This window comes from Mirounga angustirostris, unplaced genomic scaffold (assembly GCF_029215605.1).
Source record: "Mirounga angustirostris isolate CCGP_5_RB_7025 unplaced genomic scaffold, mMirAng1.0.hap1 SCAF_7, whole genome shotgun sequence".
NCBI lineage: Eukaryota > Metazoa > Chordata > Mammalia > Carnivora > Phocidae > Mirounga > Mirounga angustirostris.
The window spans coordinates 27,881,129-27,896,317 of NW_026991715.1; the positions used below are offsets into that span (position 1 = coordinate 27,881,129).

Sequence of the window (15,189 nt, forward strand, 5' to 3'; positions counted from 1 at the left end):
CCATCCTTCTCCAAAGACTCCTGGCATCTTTGTGATGAGAGGTGCTACGCCCTTCTCAGTTTCTACGGCATTCTTTTGGCAAACATCTCACAGCCTTTTGGCCTGGTCTTAGCACATGCATTCATTCCCCAGCGGAGAGCCAACCCCCTGTGGCGGAGGCCACATCTCACTCACCTCCACCTTGCTGATGTCGGACATACTGCAATGGCATACTCAACGGACTCCAGTGTAGGGTGAATGTAACTTTTATATAGACTGGGAAACCGAACACTTCCTGTGATTGGCTTCATTGAGATAACTGCTTTCCTGGGGTCGTCTGGAGCCAAGCCCCCAGTGTCTCCAAGGTATACCTGTTGTCCAGTGAGCTCTTCTTTGTCCTCATCGAAACTGACCACTCAGCTGCATCTGGAACAATGCACCACTTCCTGACTCACACCTGCCTGGTCTCCCTCCCAATGCTCATCTTGGATATTCTTCTCTACCTACCCTCACCCACTCAGGGACCTCACCCGACCTCATGGCCTCAAAGACCGTCAACATGCTGAGGACTTCCCCGTCTCCATCTCCAGCCTGAACCTCTCCCCTGAACTCAGTCCAGCTCCCTATTCCACATGGCCACTTGGATGGTGATGGGCAGCTCAAACTCAGTACGCTCCCACATTAACTGCTGCTCTCCCCTGCCTAAACCTACTTCATCCCCAGTTAATGGCAATCCTTGTCTTCCGGTCCTCATGCCAAGCCCCCTCTTTTCTCATAACACATCCAGCCTACCAGCAAATCTCTTTGGCACTGTCCTTCAAGATACACCTACACAATCCGTCCGCTTCTCCCCACTGTCCTGCCCATCGCCTGCACCCCAGCCACCGTACGTCTTCCCTGGACGGATGCAACGGCTTCCCTCACTTGGCTGCTCGCGTCTGCCCCTGCCCCACAGCAGTCTTTCCTCACAACAGCTGCCAGAGTGATTCTTTTAAAATATAAAGTCAGATCACGTCACTTCTCAACTTGAAATCCCCCCAAAGACTTTCTGTTTCACCCAGTGTAAAAACAAGTCCTTGTGTCAGCTTCTAGGGTCCCCCAGGATCTCTGACCTCAGCTCCTCCTTCCTAAGCCACCCCAGATGCCAGGCCTGATCTGAGTTGAGGGCCCAGGATGTGTCTTCCAGAGGTGACCTCAGGGCTAGTGCCCCTACCCCCCTCAACGCCTGGCTCAGAGGGCCCCTTCTCAGCGAAGCCTTCCTTGAACTCCCGTATGCCCCCTACCTGCCCTTTGTTCTTCCTCTAGCTGTTGTTCTCAAAACACTTCTCGTGTTCTAATCAGCGTTACTGTTGTGATTTATCTGTGTCTCTTCCGTGGAATGAGAGTTTCAGAGAGTGAGGATTTTTGTCTATTTTGAAACCTGCTGCATCTGCACGGCCTAGCACAGCATCTGCCAGGGAGTATTTACTGTGTGAAGGCGCTCTGCTTCCAGGGCTAAGCATTTGTCACCTGCACACCAACCTTGGGGGCTGGGGGTGGGGGTGGGGGTATCATGCAAGCTCAGTCGTATGTTCTGCAGAGGCACCCCTGAGGCCGAATGGGTGGGATGAGCCTGCCTGTTTTGACCACGGCGGGCTGCCCTCCCCAATCAGTAATTGTACCCTTTGATGGAAAACATTCTGAAAAAAGGGCTCTATGCAAGAGACAAGAGTACAAGTTTTCATGCCAAACAGCATCACCGAAAACCTGCTTTGCGCTAATGTGTCCTATTCCACGTGCCAGATCTCAAAAACATTTTGCAAAATGTATTAATTGATTTTTATAACATCTCTGCCATGCAGAGGAGGAATCAGTCGCCTGATCTAAGAAAACTCTGTTTTTGTGATTAAACTGGCACAAAGATGGAGCAGGGGAGCCTCAGGGTGCCAGGAGCCAGGCTGGGTGCTCAGATTGTCCTCAAGTCAAAGCTTAAACTCAGCTGCATGTGGACTTTGTCAGAGATGCACTGGGGCGGGGGTGGGGGGGCCTGTAGCCAGAGGACCTGGTTTTGAATCCCCAGCCTACTGGCTCCCAGTTGGGTGATTTAACCTTTCTGTGCCTCAGTTTTCCCAGCTCTAAAATGGGGATGAATGGTATTCTTTTCATCAGGACCACTGTCACTAGATACTGATTAAAGGGTCAACACTCAATGTTATTAGTAATAACAAATGTCACAGCAGAGCCACTGGCCACAGCCTCCTGCCGCCTGCCTTCTATGTGTGACTACCATGTGCCTGGCCCCAGCTCCTTGTCAACTCAGATCCACAGAAGCCCGGGGCTGGACACACGGAGCCTCAGAAAGTGCTTACTAAGTCACCCCTGACCGCCCTGGGATTAGGGTCCCCGAAGCCCCACTGCAGACTCTAAAAGCGAGGGTGCTTCTCATGGGCTGACCTTTCTGGGCCAGGAGGCTGGGGGGTGGGGGTGGGTGGGGGTGGACCAGCAGTGTCCCCCTTCTCTGGATACACCCCCTTCTCTAACCACCAAGGCCCTGCCTAATTTGAGGTGCCACCGGGTCCTGCTGAGGCACGTGCTGGGGACCACAAGTGGCTAGAGTTACGTGAGTGGCACTCTTGCTTAGTTGGGGCTCTAAAGCCCGATGCCCGGGTCCAGATCCTGGCCTGCAGCTCGCCAGCTCGGAGATGCAGGCAAGTTACTCTGGTGCTTGGTGCCTTTGGGCCTTTTTTTTTTTTTTTTTTAAGATTTTATTTATTTATTTGAGAGAGAGAGCACATGAGAGGGGGGAGGGTCAGAGGGAGAAGCAGACTCCCTGCCGAGCAGGGAGCCCGATGCGGGACTCGATCCCGGGACTCCAGGATCATGACCTGAACCGAAGGCAGTCGCTTAACCAACTGAGCCACCCAGGCTCCCCCCTTTGGGCCTTTTTTACAAAAAGGGGCTAATGATAGTTCATCTGTCATTGAGTGTTAAAGGATTAATGAGCTCACTTAGAACAGTACTATGGCACGTGGTCAGGACTCAGTAAGTATCGGCTATTAATGCTGTTACTACCCAAGATTAATTCTGTGGCTTTGGAAGCAAGCTCTGCCACACATCGTGGGCCCTGTGATGCTCTGCTTTCACGCCCTGGTGCCTCTGCATCACGTGGTGGGTATCCCGCCCACACGTCACGGCGGGGCATCCCTCTCGTGAGGCCTGAACTGCTTCCTCAGTAAGCAACTTGCAGACAAGGTGACTGGGCCAGGCCTGTCATGGTCACCTCTGTGCTCCCAGGGTCCAGCCCAGTACTCGCCTGGAGTGGGCACCAGGTAGGAATGACTACGTGAGAGCCAACATTCGCCTGTTGCTTCAGTTTGGGGCATTTCCTTAAACTTCTGTTTACTAAGAGCTTCCTCATCTGTTGGTTTTGTGACTTCGAACACCATGGTTGTCACATCTGAAAGCTTCCTGCAGTAAACTAAGCCCTGGTGTTGACCCATCTGACGCCTGCTGGGCTGTCCCCGTTCACTCTGGAAGGTTCACTATACAGAGACTGCGGGGACAGCTGCCTGCCGGGCCACCCACCCTGGATGTGCCCATGCACCTGAGCAACCCCGTCTGAATGTGAGGAACAGGGGCTGGGGTCCAGGAGGCCATCCCTGGACATTCGGTGAGACTGAGGCTCTGCCGTCACAAGGACCACATTGCTCTCCTGGGAGGAAGGCCACTGCCTGCCCCCTGGGTGGCCTGGTAGACATTCTGTTTGCAGACATTACAAGCCTCTGCTCTTCAAAGGGCCAGGCTTGGTGCAGCCAGTTTAATCCAACGCAGGCCTTTCAAAGTTGAGCTGCCCAGGCTCTGGGCTTGTGAATATTTCATCTGCCCAGCTGCCCAGACAGGGCTGCCCACGGAGGGGCTGGGGCCTGCCTTCTGGAGGCCAGAGATCCTGGGTCTGGGTCTGTGCCCTTCATCCCAGCCAAGACCAGTACCCACTCCTGACTTCAAAGGGAAACAGGCACTTGAGTGCGGAGGCTCGGGCGAGGTTCATGTGGTTAGATGACCCCCCTCCTCCCTCCCATATGCATTTAACCCTGGGTTCCTGCTCCTCTCCAAAACCACCACTGCCCAGGGCCATTCATCAGCAGCACATCCAGCTGCTGTGAGTGTTCCTTCCTCCTGTCTCTGCTTCCCTTTCTCAAGGGCTGCTTTCGAACCCCAACCAGGAGGGGCCTGGCAGGCGGGGAGGCAGCGAGGCTGGGAGGCTGCTGGGAGTCTGGGCATGACTAATCCAAAGTGGACAATCAGGCTCTGGATGAGGGAGCGCTGACCCCAGGGGACTAGGAGGACTGCTCAGCCCACACCTTCATCGTTAACCTAGAAAATGCAAGAAACACATCCAAAGTGGATGCACACTAACATGCCCCTCCAATGAGGTGCTGCTGACGACCACTTCTCTGTTCACTAGAAGCTGCCACGGCTGTGAAGGCCACACCACCGGCATTGGATGGTCTCCCCGAGTCTCCTCCTGGCTGGGAACGTGTATGCACATCCTGGACCGGCAGCCAGGGGACGGAGGTGCTCCGCCGTGGAGGGGCTGGGAGGCTGAGGTCCCAGGACACGTGAACAGAACTCTGACCCGTGTGGGGCACAATCAGAATGTCCATGGGGCAGACTTTGCATTTAGGTTCGGGCATACTGGGTGCCTCCAAGGCTCCTGTCAGGCGGAACCCCTACCAAACCCCTACCTCCCTTGTAGTCAGCCTCCCTGCTGCGGAACATTCCCGTTTTCTATTTCTTTCACCTGAGCTCCATCAGGAAGCGCTAGCCCCAATGCCCACTGTTCCGCCGGCCACTGATTCTGTACGCGCCCCACACCCACATCCTCGGTCCTCGGGGTTCCTGGGAGGACAGCTGCAGGTGCGGTCAAGGCAAGGCAGGGTGCTCGATCCAGCCCACATCTCCCTGCTTCCCCCCGGGGTGGGGGGTCGTGGCCCAGGAGGCATGATGAACATGACGACACCAGCCCCACTTGTCCCCTCAGCATCTCCAGGTGTCAGGGGTTCGCTTGGGAACTTTCCTGATGCCCTTGCTTGACCTCTGCTTCTTTTGGGCCCAGCTCTCAGTTCACTCCCATCTGTCACGTCTGAGCTGGCCATGGGTGGCCGCCGCGGACTGCTCCATCCCCCACTGTGCCCTGTGCCCTATGTGCTGAGTGCCGGCGACCCCCGGGGGGTGGGACCCCTGGGGGGCAGAACCTCCCCCCCACCCCATGAGGCTGGTGCCTGGAGCTTCCTGCTGGAGCCTCTCCGGCCGTCAGCCTTCAGCGGCGGGTCAGCAGGGTTCCCCGAGCGAGGGGTGCTCTGAACATGCGTGAAAGGCACCGTGCGACTCCTGTTTCCGAGCTGTCCTCTCCCTGACTTCGAACCCGCAGTCCAGCGCCAGCACACTTCTCAGCACAGTTGCACAGAGGCGGACTTTTGAAGCCGGGACCGACACGGGGGCTGGACGGGGCTGAGAAGAGGAGTCTCTGGAAGCGCATTTACTCCTGGCAGCTGAGAAGGGTTGGATATCTGATGGGGTCCGTGTTCAAGAGGAAAACAGCCCTCCGCGGGGGACTTGATGGCTCGGGAAGCACGGGGACGCCTGTTCGACGTGATGGGGGGCGTCTCCCGGGTGAGCTGAAGCTCCCCGGTCCTGGGCACGCCTGCTATGGTCGTCTGAAAGGGGCGTGGGGGCGTGTGTCCGAGACGCCTGCGGCACGGGTGTGGCCGCGGGAACCGGACAGAGGATGCAGGCACGGGCGTGCCCTCTGCGGCCACCGAGGGGAAGGCCGTCACACAGGGCTCGGCCTCACCGACCCCACGCTGTGCCTGCCCTACCCCGCAGTCGCAGATCTCGGTGGTCTCGCTGGAACCGGGTCTCTAGGGGAGGAAATGGAGACTCCAAAGGGTCCTGCTTAGAGTAGGACGTGTAACCAGTGCCCTGGAGTCCGCAGGACTCCGTCTCGCTGGGCCTCAGCTTCCTTACCTTCAGGACTCGGGATGAGGAGGGAGGCCTGCCCGGGCCTGGAACAGCAGCGGGCATGTGGCCAGCCCTCAGCTCAGGAGTGGCTCTCTCTGGAGGGCCCGAGAGCTTTCGGGAAGACAAGAGCGCCCAGAGTAGCTGCTCAGAAGAGCCACCCCCAGCTCGTACCACCCCTTCTGCAGGGGACAGAGTCCTCTGGGCCCCATTTCCACTCCTACCAGGATGTGATTTGCAATCCCGACAAGTGTACAAACAGTTGTTGCGCCCGAAGCACCTATCTGAAGACCAAACGCCCATGCCACCTGGAGGGGGATGGCTCTCCAAGGGCTCTGCTTGCGGGCTGCTGGGGGCGGCTCACACACCAGCCTCCTTCCCACGTTCCCAGGGCAGATGGCACATGCGCGTGGAGTGGGACGGGGGGCGGACAGTGCCGGAGGGGCTGGAACGCCGGCCGAAGCCCGACACGGGGAACCGCTGCTGAGTGAAGAGTGATAGTGGGCCACTGTGTGGGGGGTGGTCCTCAGCCCGGCCTCCGCCTCAGCCCCCAGGCAGGAGAAGCCTCGGATTCACTGGAGAGTCTTTCACAGACCAGAACAAAACTGATTTTCCTTCACAGGCCTCTGCTGAGTCCAGCCCATGTTCAACAAACTAGTTACATGTATTTATTTGTCCCAGTACCAACCTGGACCCCACGGGTCCAAGGACGGCAGCAGCCTCCCTAAGCAGAGGCCAAAGTCTGCAGGCCCCAGCATCCTACCAGATCCTGGGGGAGCTAAAACAGAGCTCAGGGCTTCGAGAAGAGCGTCATCAGTAGGCTTGCCTCCTACCCAGGATCGGAACGTGTGCTCTTCCCTCGGTGGGCAACACCTCCCACAGTCCCAGTTTACTGCAAAGAACATTTAGATCCCAGTCCTCCTGTTGGCCTTGGGCCTCCTTACAGTGTCCAACCTGGGAGCCTCTGGGAGGCATCTGGTGAGGGCTTGTCAGATGCTGGCATTATAAGGGGATGTAAGGGTGGCTTTGAACTATCAGGGGGAAGGCTGGCTTTTGGGGAGAAACAAGTCCCATCAGGAGAGCAGGGAGTGGAAAGGAGACGGGTGGGGGCCGTCCAGGCTGAGGGGGTGACTGCAGAGTACATGGCCGCTCTCTGCCAACCCGGCGATCCCGCAAACCCAAGGCCACTGTGGAGCTGACCAGGGGTGGGGAGTGGGATGACCTCCACCCCTGGCTCGCTGTTCTTCATTCTCAACGCTACAACTACTCTAAACCTTTCTCTTTATTACCAGTAAAAAAAAAAAAAAAAAAAAATCCATTATGGTCCTAAATTCTTTGAACAAATGTTTATCAAGCACCTACTATAAACCAGGCTGAACATCCACCTTCTGGAAAGCTCCAGGCTTTTTTCTCTCTCCGCCTCCTGCCTTGCTCCCCAGCTGGACCAAAATGCCCCAGGAAACGGCCACCTGGCTCTCTCAGAGGCAGCCCATCCTCTCCGCCCCTCTGTTCTGCCTCCTGGGTTGGGCTGTCCTGACCCTTCTGCTGCAATCTTCGTTCAGCCCCTCTTGGCCCTGTGGCCTCGGCCCCTGTTTCAACTGTCTGCCATCTTCCTGGCCCTCAGCCCCCGGCCCGCAGGGAGAGCCTGGGAGGGGCTGGGTCCTGGGCTGGGGCGTCTGGGGCCGGAGGCTTGCTGAGTAACAGGCACGATAAGGTGAGGACCAGCGAGCCAGTGGGTGCTTCTGATGCAGGGGACACCCGGGATGGGTCACTGCCGTGGTCTGAGGTCTCCAGCCAGCCCTTCACGTGCCACCCAAGGGCCTGCCTCAGGCAGCAACAATACTGTGAGTGTCCACTGACCTACCCTCCTGTCCCAGGAGAAAATCCCTCTCTGTCTCTCGGTCCTGCCTGTCCCCAGGGCCTAGCTCTCCAGCTGTGTCCTGCCAGGAGCCACCCTGGTGCTGGGGCTTGTGAGTACTCCCAGGCCCCAGTGTGGCCCCTGGGCTGCTCCCCGACTCCAGTCACCATGCCCACGTGAGTAGAGCCCTGTGGCACCCCTCCACTCCCCAGCACAGCCCATGAGCCGGGCCTGCAAGGTGGTGGTGCTGAGAGGGTCTAGCGGGGCACCACCACAGAGCCTGAAAACAGGGGGCTGGAGGGAAGGAGAGGACAGAGGCAGAGGACAAGTGACCTGTGTTCCGAGCATATGGCCTTGGCGAGGGCTCTCCTCTCAGAAACACACCAGTGGGCCTTCTCCACACCTCAGAAAACTGAGGGTCCCCCAGTGCTCGAGGACTTACACCTGCCACCCGGGCCACCCCCTGGCAGGCCCAGGAGGCAGCAGGCTGGGGTGCACCCCTGCGTTGTGGGCTCTTGCCTGGAGCCGGGGAAGTGGCCCCGGCATCCGAGGGGCCCCTCTGAGCTCTGGGCTTTGGGCGGCTCGGCCATTCACATCCTAAGGCCCCTCAACCCTCCAGTGCCAGGGAGCGAGCTTGGAAATCGGTGATGCGACCTTCAGTGTTTAATTGCATGCTGAAGTCCTTTGAAGTCCTCACAAAAGCTTTGCAGAAACACAGAGATTTACGAGGACAATATGGTGCTATCCTGGTAAGAAGCTGACATTTAAATCGTTCTCATTTTATATCTTTGGAATGAAATTCTTTGTTTCCTCTGCAGCCATTTCTGAGTATTTACTAACATTCAGAGAGCTCTCTGTACCATGCAAAATCTCAAGTTTCTCTGTAGCGCATAATGTCAGGAGGGGCTCTGTGACAGGAGACCAGAGCCTGATCTGCAGACCTGCTGGGAATTCTTACCCCGGGACACGGAGGAACAAGGTATCCAGCCATCCTGCCCCTGCCTCTCCCTCCAAGCAGAGGATTAAAAAAAAAAAAAAAAAAAAAAAACCACCCAAACATCATATTTTAATGAGTTTTCTTTGCAATTTGTATATAATAGATTTTCAATAACAACCTGTAATTAGTTCATTTTCTACTATTCAATTGCTCTGCACTGAGGCCATTGACAGCTTCCAGCTGGGATCTTTAAAAATGGAAAGTGCTTGAAGACTCAGCTCCAGACAGGGCTGGAAACTGCAGGCTGACAGTGCAGCTGGTCGCAGCAAACCACTGAGGATGGAGATGGGCAAGAGGCAGAAGTGGCCATAGCACACAGCAGGATGGCCCCACACAGCAGGATGGCCCCACTCCAGCAGCCCTGCTCCCCAGTGGGGAGGCGCTCACTGAACACCATCCCCAGCCCAGGGGCCGCCAATGGCTTTTCCAGCTCAGCTGGGGTGGAGGGAGGGTGAGCATGCCCTCAGCTGCCTTCGTGTCCTCCTCAGAGAAGAGAGGCCTGGAAGGACAGAGCTCAGGCACTGGGGAGGCTCCTTACGTGGCGGCCCTGCTTGCTGTTCTGTCCTGACCATCATCTGTGGAGCCTGGAAGGGGACTGGGGCTCTGCCTGGGGGACTTGCCTGGGCTGGCCACCTGCAGACTCCCGAAAGGCTGGGCGTGGGCTGGGAGAGGCCTGCGTGGATCCAAGCGAGGTGGGCTTGCTCCCTCCCAGCCCCGCCCCGGCAGCTGTCCCCCTCCTGGCAGCCTCCTCAGGCACCCCCAGCCCTGTGCCCCTTCGGGACTGCACACTGCGCCCACCTGTCTCACCTTCGCCTCTCTCCTCACTCTCTGCCTGGTCATCTCCAACGTGATCAGGCCTCTCAGCTCAATACTTCCTTCCTGACCTCTCGGTGGAAAGCAGGTCCCCCTGCCAGCCCTGCACCCAGTTATTCTCTGTCCCAGCTCCTCCTTCGTTTATTTGCTTGTCTGTCTGCCATCGTGCAAGCTCCCTATGGCCTGCCAGAGAGCGCGTTCGGTGCCTGTTTCCTGACTAATGTTTTCCTCCTCCTACCGTTTTCAGTCTCTGTTTCTGAACCTCCCCTCATGTGTGGTCCTCCTGCCCTGGCCAGGCGCCTCTGGAATGTTCTGCTCCACTGGCCTACTCCTTAAATGGACACCGCTCTCTGCACCTCCTGTGCTTGAGTGGAGAGAAGAGGCCTGCATGCGTGCCCAGATGCTGGCTCTCCTCTCCAGCTCACACCAGTTTCAGGGCGAACATGCCCCGTCTTCCCACCGTGATCCAGTCCTGGTACTGCTTCCTTTCATATTTCTGGCACTGACCTGAGTCAGGGAGCTGGGGTCTCTGTGCTCCGTGGTTGTGCTCCCGAGGCCTGCCCTCCTATTCTGCCAGGGCCCAGCTTCGGGGCAGGGGTGGAGGGGGTCCTCGAGGGGCCAGGCTCTCCAGGTTTCAGGAGGGCATGCTGTGTCTTCCTCTGTGGGTGTCGCCTTTGCCATCGTGAGGTGGCCTCAGGTGGGAGGGAGGTGGCCCCGGGGGCCCAGCCGGGGCTCTGCTGGCTGGGTGTTTCAGCTTCCCGGCTACACTCCGAGCAAGTACAGCCCCACATTTCATGCTAATGAATTACTTCCCAAGGTGCGGGGACTTGCGCAGAGATGGCAAAGCCACCATCCTGGTGGGACGGCAGCAGCCGGAGGGCCTGCGCCGGGTCCTCTCCCAGCCCGGGTCCGACAGGGGGTGGGCGTGGGCCCGGGCCGTGGGCCGCGGCGGGTCTGCGGGGCCGCACTGAGTCGGAGCGCTTCCCGTGACACACAGCTGTCAGGGGTAGACGTAATTAAGCAGCGGGCCGGGAGCCTAACAGCCTAAACAGACCACTTATCCTGAGGAGGGCTGAATGGCCAACTAGTGGCCCTGGGAGCAGGATGGGAGCTTTATGCGGCAAGCCACTTCTGTCTTCATTAAGGAAGCACTAGGCCCATGTGGGCACTGGGGCTCACCTCACACCCGGGTCACTCCTCCAGGTGATCAGGGATGTCTGGGCTGCAGCGGAAGCCACCGGGGTGCCCTCGCTGGCCTGGGTCAACCTGGTTGGTGCTCCCCCACCAGGGGTCCTGGCCGTGGGACCCCAACAGGTGCTTCCTCTGCTCCCCACTGGAGATGGGCAAAAGACCCCCTGGGACCTTTGGTGACAGTCACGTTGTGTTTGGACCCCTCTGCTTGCCCCGTGTATTTCTCCTTATACTTCCTCCCCTCACTGGACGAACACGTGCCAAGGGTTTCCTGGGTGTCAGACCCCATTCTGGGCATGAACACATGGTAACCAGACAGCCTCTGGCGTGGTGGGGCCTATGCACTCATTTGGGGCAGGATAGCAATGACAGGGCACAGGCTGATGGGGCTGGGGGCTGGGGGAACACACATGAAAACCCTTTGAGTCTGTCACTCACGTACCTGGTTCATGATTACTTAGCACTTCCCATATGCAAGGTATCACTCTAAGGGCCTTACGTGTATGATCTCATTTAATCCCGAGTACGCCCCTGTGGTGGTGATTATGCCATTTTACAGATGAGGAACTTGAAGCTCAGCTTGAGCTCTGGTGAAGAACTGTCTAAGGTCACATAGCTAGTAAGTGGCAGAGCGAGGACTTGAACCGGTCTGACACTTAACCAGCAGGCCACAGCCTTCTTAATTGTATAGAGGCGATATGTGTGGGGCTCTGCGGAAGGAAGAGAAATCAAGGAAGGCTCCCTAGAGGAGGAGACCATTGAGCTGGGACTTGAAATTTAGGGAAACCCACTGTGGGGACAGTGAGAGTCTCCTTACTGGAGAGTGCTGATGAGTTGTAAAGTGTGTTTAAATGCATAAGAGGTTTCTGGAATCAGGCATTTGGGTTCAATCATGGCTCTGCTACCTGCTGGCTGTGTGCCTGTGGGTTAGCTACTTAAGCGCCCTGAATTCCTCTCTCTTCACCTGTAAAATTGGGTCATAGTACTCAGGGCTGACCCATGATTAATGTTAGGTATCGTTTTATAAAGACTTGATAGTAACAGCCCACTATTAACTCAAGTCCTAGTAACAGGCAACATGATTCAGATGGCACCCCGACTTTGGCTTTGGGGGCACATGGCAAGGTCCCATGAAAGCCTATTTGGAGGCCCTCTCTCTATGCCTGAGGTGAGGAGAAAGCACCCTCACCTCTGCCCTTGGGAGTGGTGGTGAGACTCCCGGCACCTCCTGTCTTCCGATTTCCACTTCCTCCCTTGCCTGCTCCAATTTAAGTGTTGTGTACCCCTGAGTAAATGAGGGACCAAGGGCAGTGAATCAGATCTTTGGGTTTGCAAGTCCTCTGTGAGGCAACCCGTCTCTCCCTTTGGGGTTAAATGTGTCACGCCACCAATGGTCTTGGCCTCCACCAGCACGGAGACCCGAGAACAGGGATCACTTGCTCTCCAAACTCAAGAACGAAAGCGATCAAGTTTTTGATAGTCTCCATGCTCTCTGAAATTTTGCTACTCCCTCCTGAACACTCAGGAACCAAATGGAGGAGGATAAAGCAGCGTCCTCGCCATCTGAACCGAGTCTGAGCTCACCTCACACAGCTAAGGAGCCGGATAGATGGCGTGTCGTTTAGGTTTAGCACTGTGCTCAGCACAGGGTTCCCTGAGGACCACCTGAGACGGCGGGTCTGGCGTGGTGTGTGGCCTGTGGCGGGCATTCCTCGTTCCAGGGGCTAAGGATATGGAAGGTGAGGCACACCTTCCTTCCATGTTGCAGCGGTGATGGCAGAAAAACAGCTATAAATTCGCCAGCTGACTGTTTCAGCTGGTTCACAGGGTTGCCCTGGATACAGAGGTATTGCCATCATCAGACAAAACCACTGTTTCCTTCCCGTTGGCCCGGAGCGGAGGGAGGGTGTCCCGCTCCTGCACAGGCAGCCCCCCGCGGCTCTCGGCCAACAGACTCTCCCCACGGACACGATGCATCTGTGATCCCGGCGCATGAACGCGGGAAGCCCTTCAGCCGGCACAGCTCACTGCTCCAACCCTTCCTTCCCATCCAACACACCGCTCTCACAGGATTAATTAAAAGGACAAGTATCTTTCTCAAAAGCAGAAGAAACTTGTAATGAATTTAAAGGGAGAGAAAAATCCTCTTTCAAGAAACATGTTTTCCCCATGATCCCAACCCAAACATTCAGAAAAGTGCAACCACATGCATTATTGAAAAGCTTTTTAAACAAGCAACTTTCAGGTTAGTTTATTGTGATGGATGGACGGGGCCGGTGCACATCTTGCTCGCCAGGGACCCTGGAGCCTGGGCCTCTGCCTCCCAGCAAGGAGTGGGGTCCTGTGTCCGGCGGGTAGGGAGAGTGGAGGGCATGTGCCCTCAGTTCCGAGATCAGCCCGTGATCTGGAATGCCAAAAGCCACTCGAAGAGAATGTTTAGGTGATAGATGGAGGCCCCCCCACCTTCTATGTCGCTCCTGTCCGTGCACAGAGATGGGTGATCGGGAGACTTAGCTCCATCGGACAGTCAGACAGAACTGACTCCCATGGCTGAGGGATCTGTCCTCTGCACCCCTCCCTGGGGCGGGGTCACCTGTTCTGTGGAGATAGGAGGAGGGGGCGGCCCCGCCATGAACCAGTTCAGCCGAGCATGGCAGCCACCAGCCGGGGGTCCCTGGCAATGCCCTCAGCCAGCTGCAGACAATGGCAAACACTGGCCCAGCCTGAGCTAAACTAGCTGCACGAGAAGACATGATTTAGGACACCCCCTTCCCCTGACACCAAAAACTTAATACAACCCGCTTTGCAGGGAAAAGTCCTCCAAACCCATCTTCAAGAGAGCGACCAAGTGTTGCCAGGAGTCACCCCACAGACCCTGTCCTGTCCTGCCTGAAACCCAAGGACACTGGCAAAAAAGCAAATACAATTTCAAAGTCTCCACCTTTGCCAGCTCATCAGCTCTAGGTTTTAAAATTAAATCAAAAATGTTGTTGCCAAAATGCGTGAGATATTACTTTCTGAGTTTTAGTGAGATTTCTATAATGTCCATTGATGTCTGGGTAATAAGTTGTACCTATATGTCTCATTTCAATTACCTATTTAACATTCACTGAACCATAAATCCATTCCCAGAGCTGCGGGGATTCAGTGTAGAGTTCCCATGACTTTGAAAAACCATTGACGCCACATGCTCTGTGTGGCTGCCCGTCAGGCCTTTATGGCTGGGTTTAACTCATTTTGTGGCTTCCGTAATGGCTGTGAATTTACATTTTACTGCATATCTATTTTTGGGGGTTGGGCTGTGATGAATGGTTTGGTTGCCTGGTTCAAAACAAGTCCAAGGGGATAGCAGAATCTAATTTGCTTTAAAAAATGATGATTATAAAGCTTTTCAAATAATAATCCAGGAATGAAGGAACCAGACACTACATGGCTCTGCATGGCCGGAGGCAAGGTGATGACTCCCCTCCCTTTCCACAGGTAGCTCATGTTTATAATGACCTTCATTAGGGGGCCCAGGGAGGCCTTCTCATTCATCTCGGGCAACCAGGATGCTTGCATTTCCTGGAGAGTAAAGCCAATAGTTTGCTGCTTGGCCCTGACTGATTCTCAGGAACAGAACTCATGGGGCAGAGGCTTCTGTGGTGCTGGGAACCAGGACGGAGCTGAGCAGCGCCGTGCTCCGCTTAGTGATGCATCGTGGGACATCTAAGTCCTGATGCCTGGTGCAGCCTCCAAGTCCTTGACGTCCAGCCTTGGCCCCTGGCTCTGAAAATCTGCAGACTTTTTCTTTCCGAGCATCTTTTGCAGAGGGGCCATACACCAGAAAGCATCGCTGCGAATGTCTCAGAGCTGTCCCCCAGGACACTGGTTGCTGCTCTCCCTGTCATCTGTCCTGACCTCTTCTCTTCCCTGGTTCCTGTTCTCTGGGATTAGAATCATCAGGGGGTCTCTGGGGAAGGTGGAGAGAATATTGCAGGAGGTTGCGCTGAGGACGGGAGGGAGGGTCTTGCCCAGTGATGGGCAGGTCAATGCTTAACAACTGGCTCCCCAGAGGAAAAAAAGCCCCCCCACTTTTGTAGCATTTGTGTGGTATAAATACTCCCGGCATGGCTGGTGTAAAGCTAGCAATTGTTTAACTGCAAAATTCCTGAAAATCTAATTGGCTCTTATGAGCTGGGTCTAGGGAGCGGCTGCTACCACCACTCATTCTAAAATTAAGAGATTTATTTCAAGGCATAAATTACTCTATCCACAAAGCGGACACTCCCCACAGCGGGTGAAACCTACCAGTCATTCACACCTCATTATGAACTAGTATACGTCAATGTGAGTGTCAGGAGCGGGCAGGGAG

The 15,189-nt window shown here is 55.9% G+C and overlaps 1 protein-coding gene across 1 annotated transcript in view; it reads right to left on the bottom strand.

Annotated features, from left to right (window-relative positions):
* The window catches only part of FSTL4 (follistatin like 4), a 382,903-nt gene that overhangs the window by 98,408 nt on the left and 269,306 nt on the right, over positions 1-15,189 (bottom strand). The window lies entirely within an intron of this gene.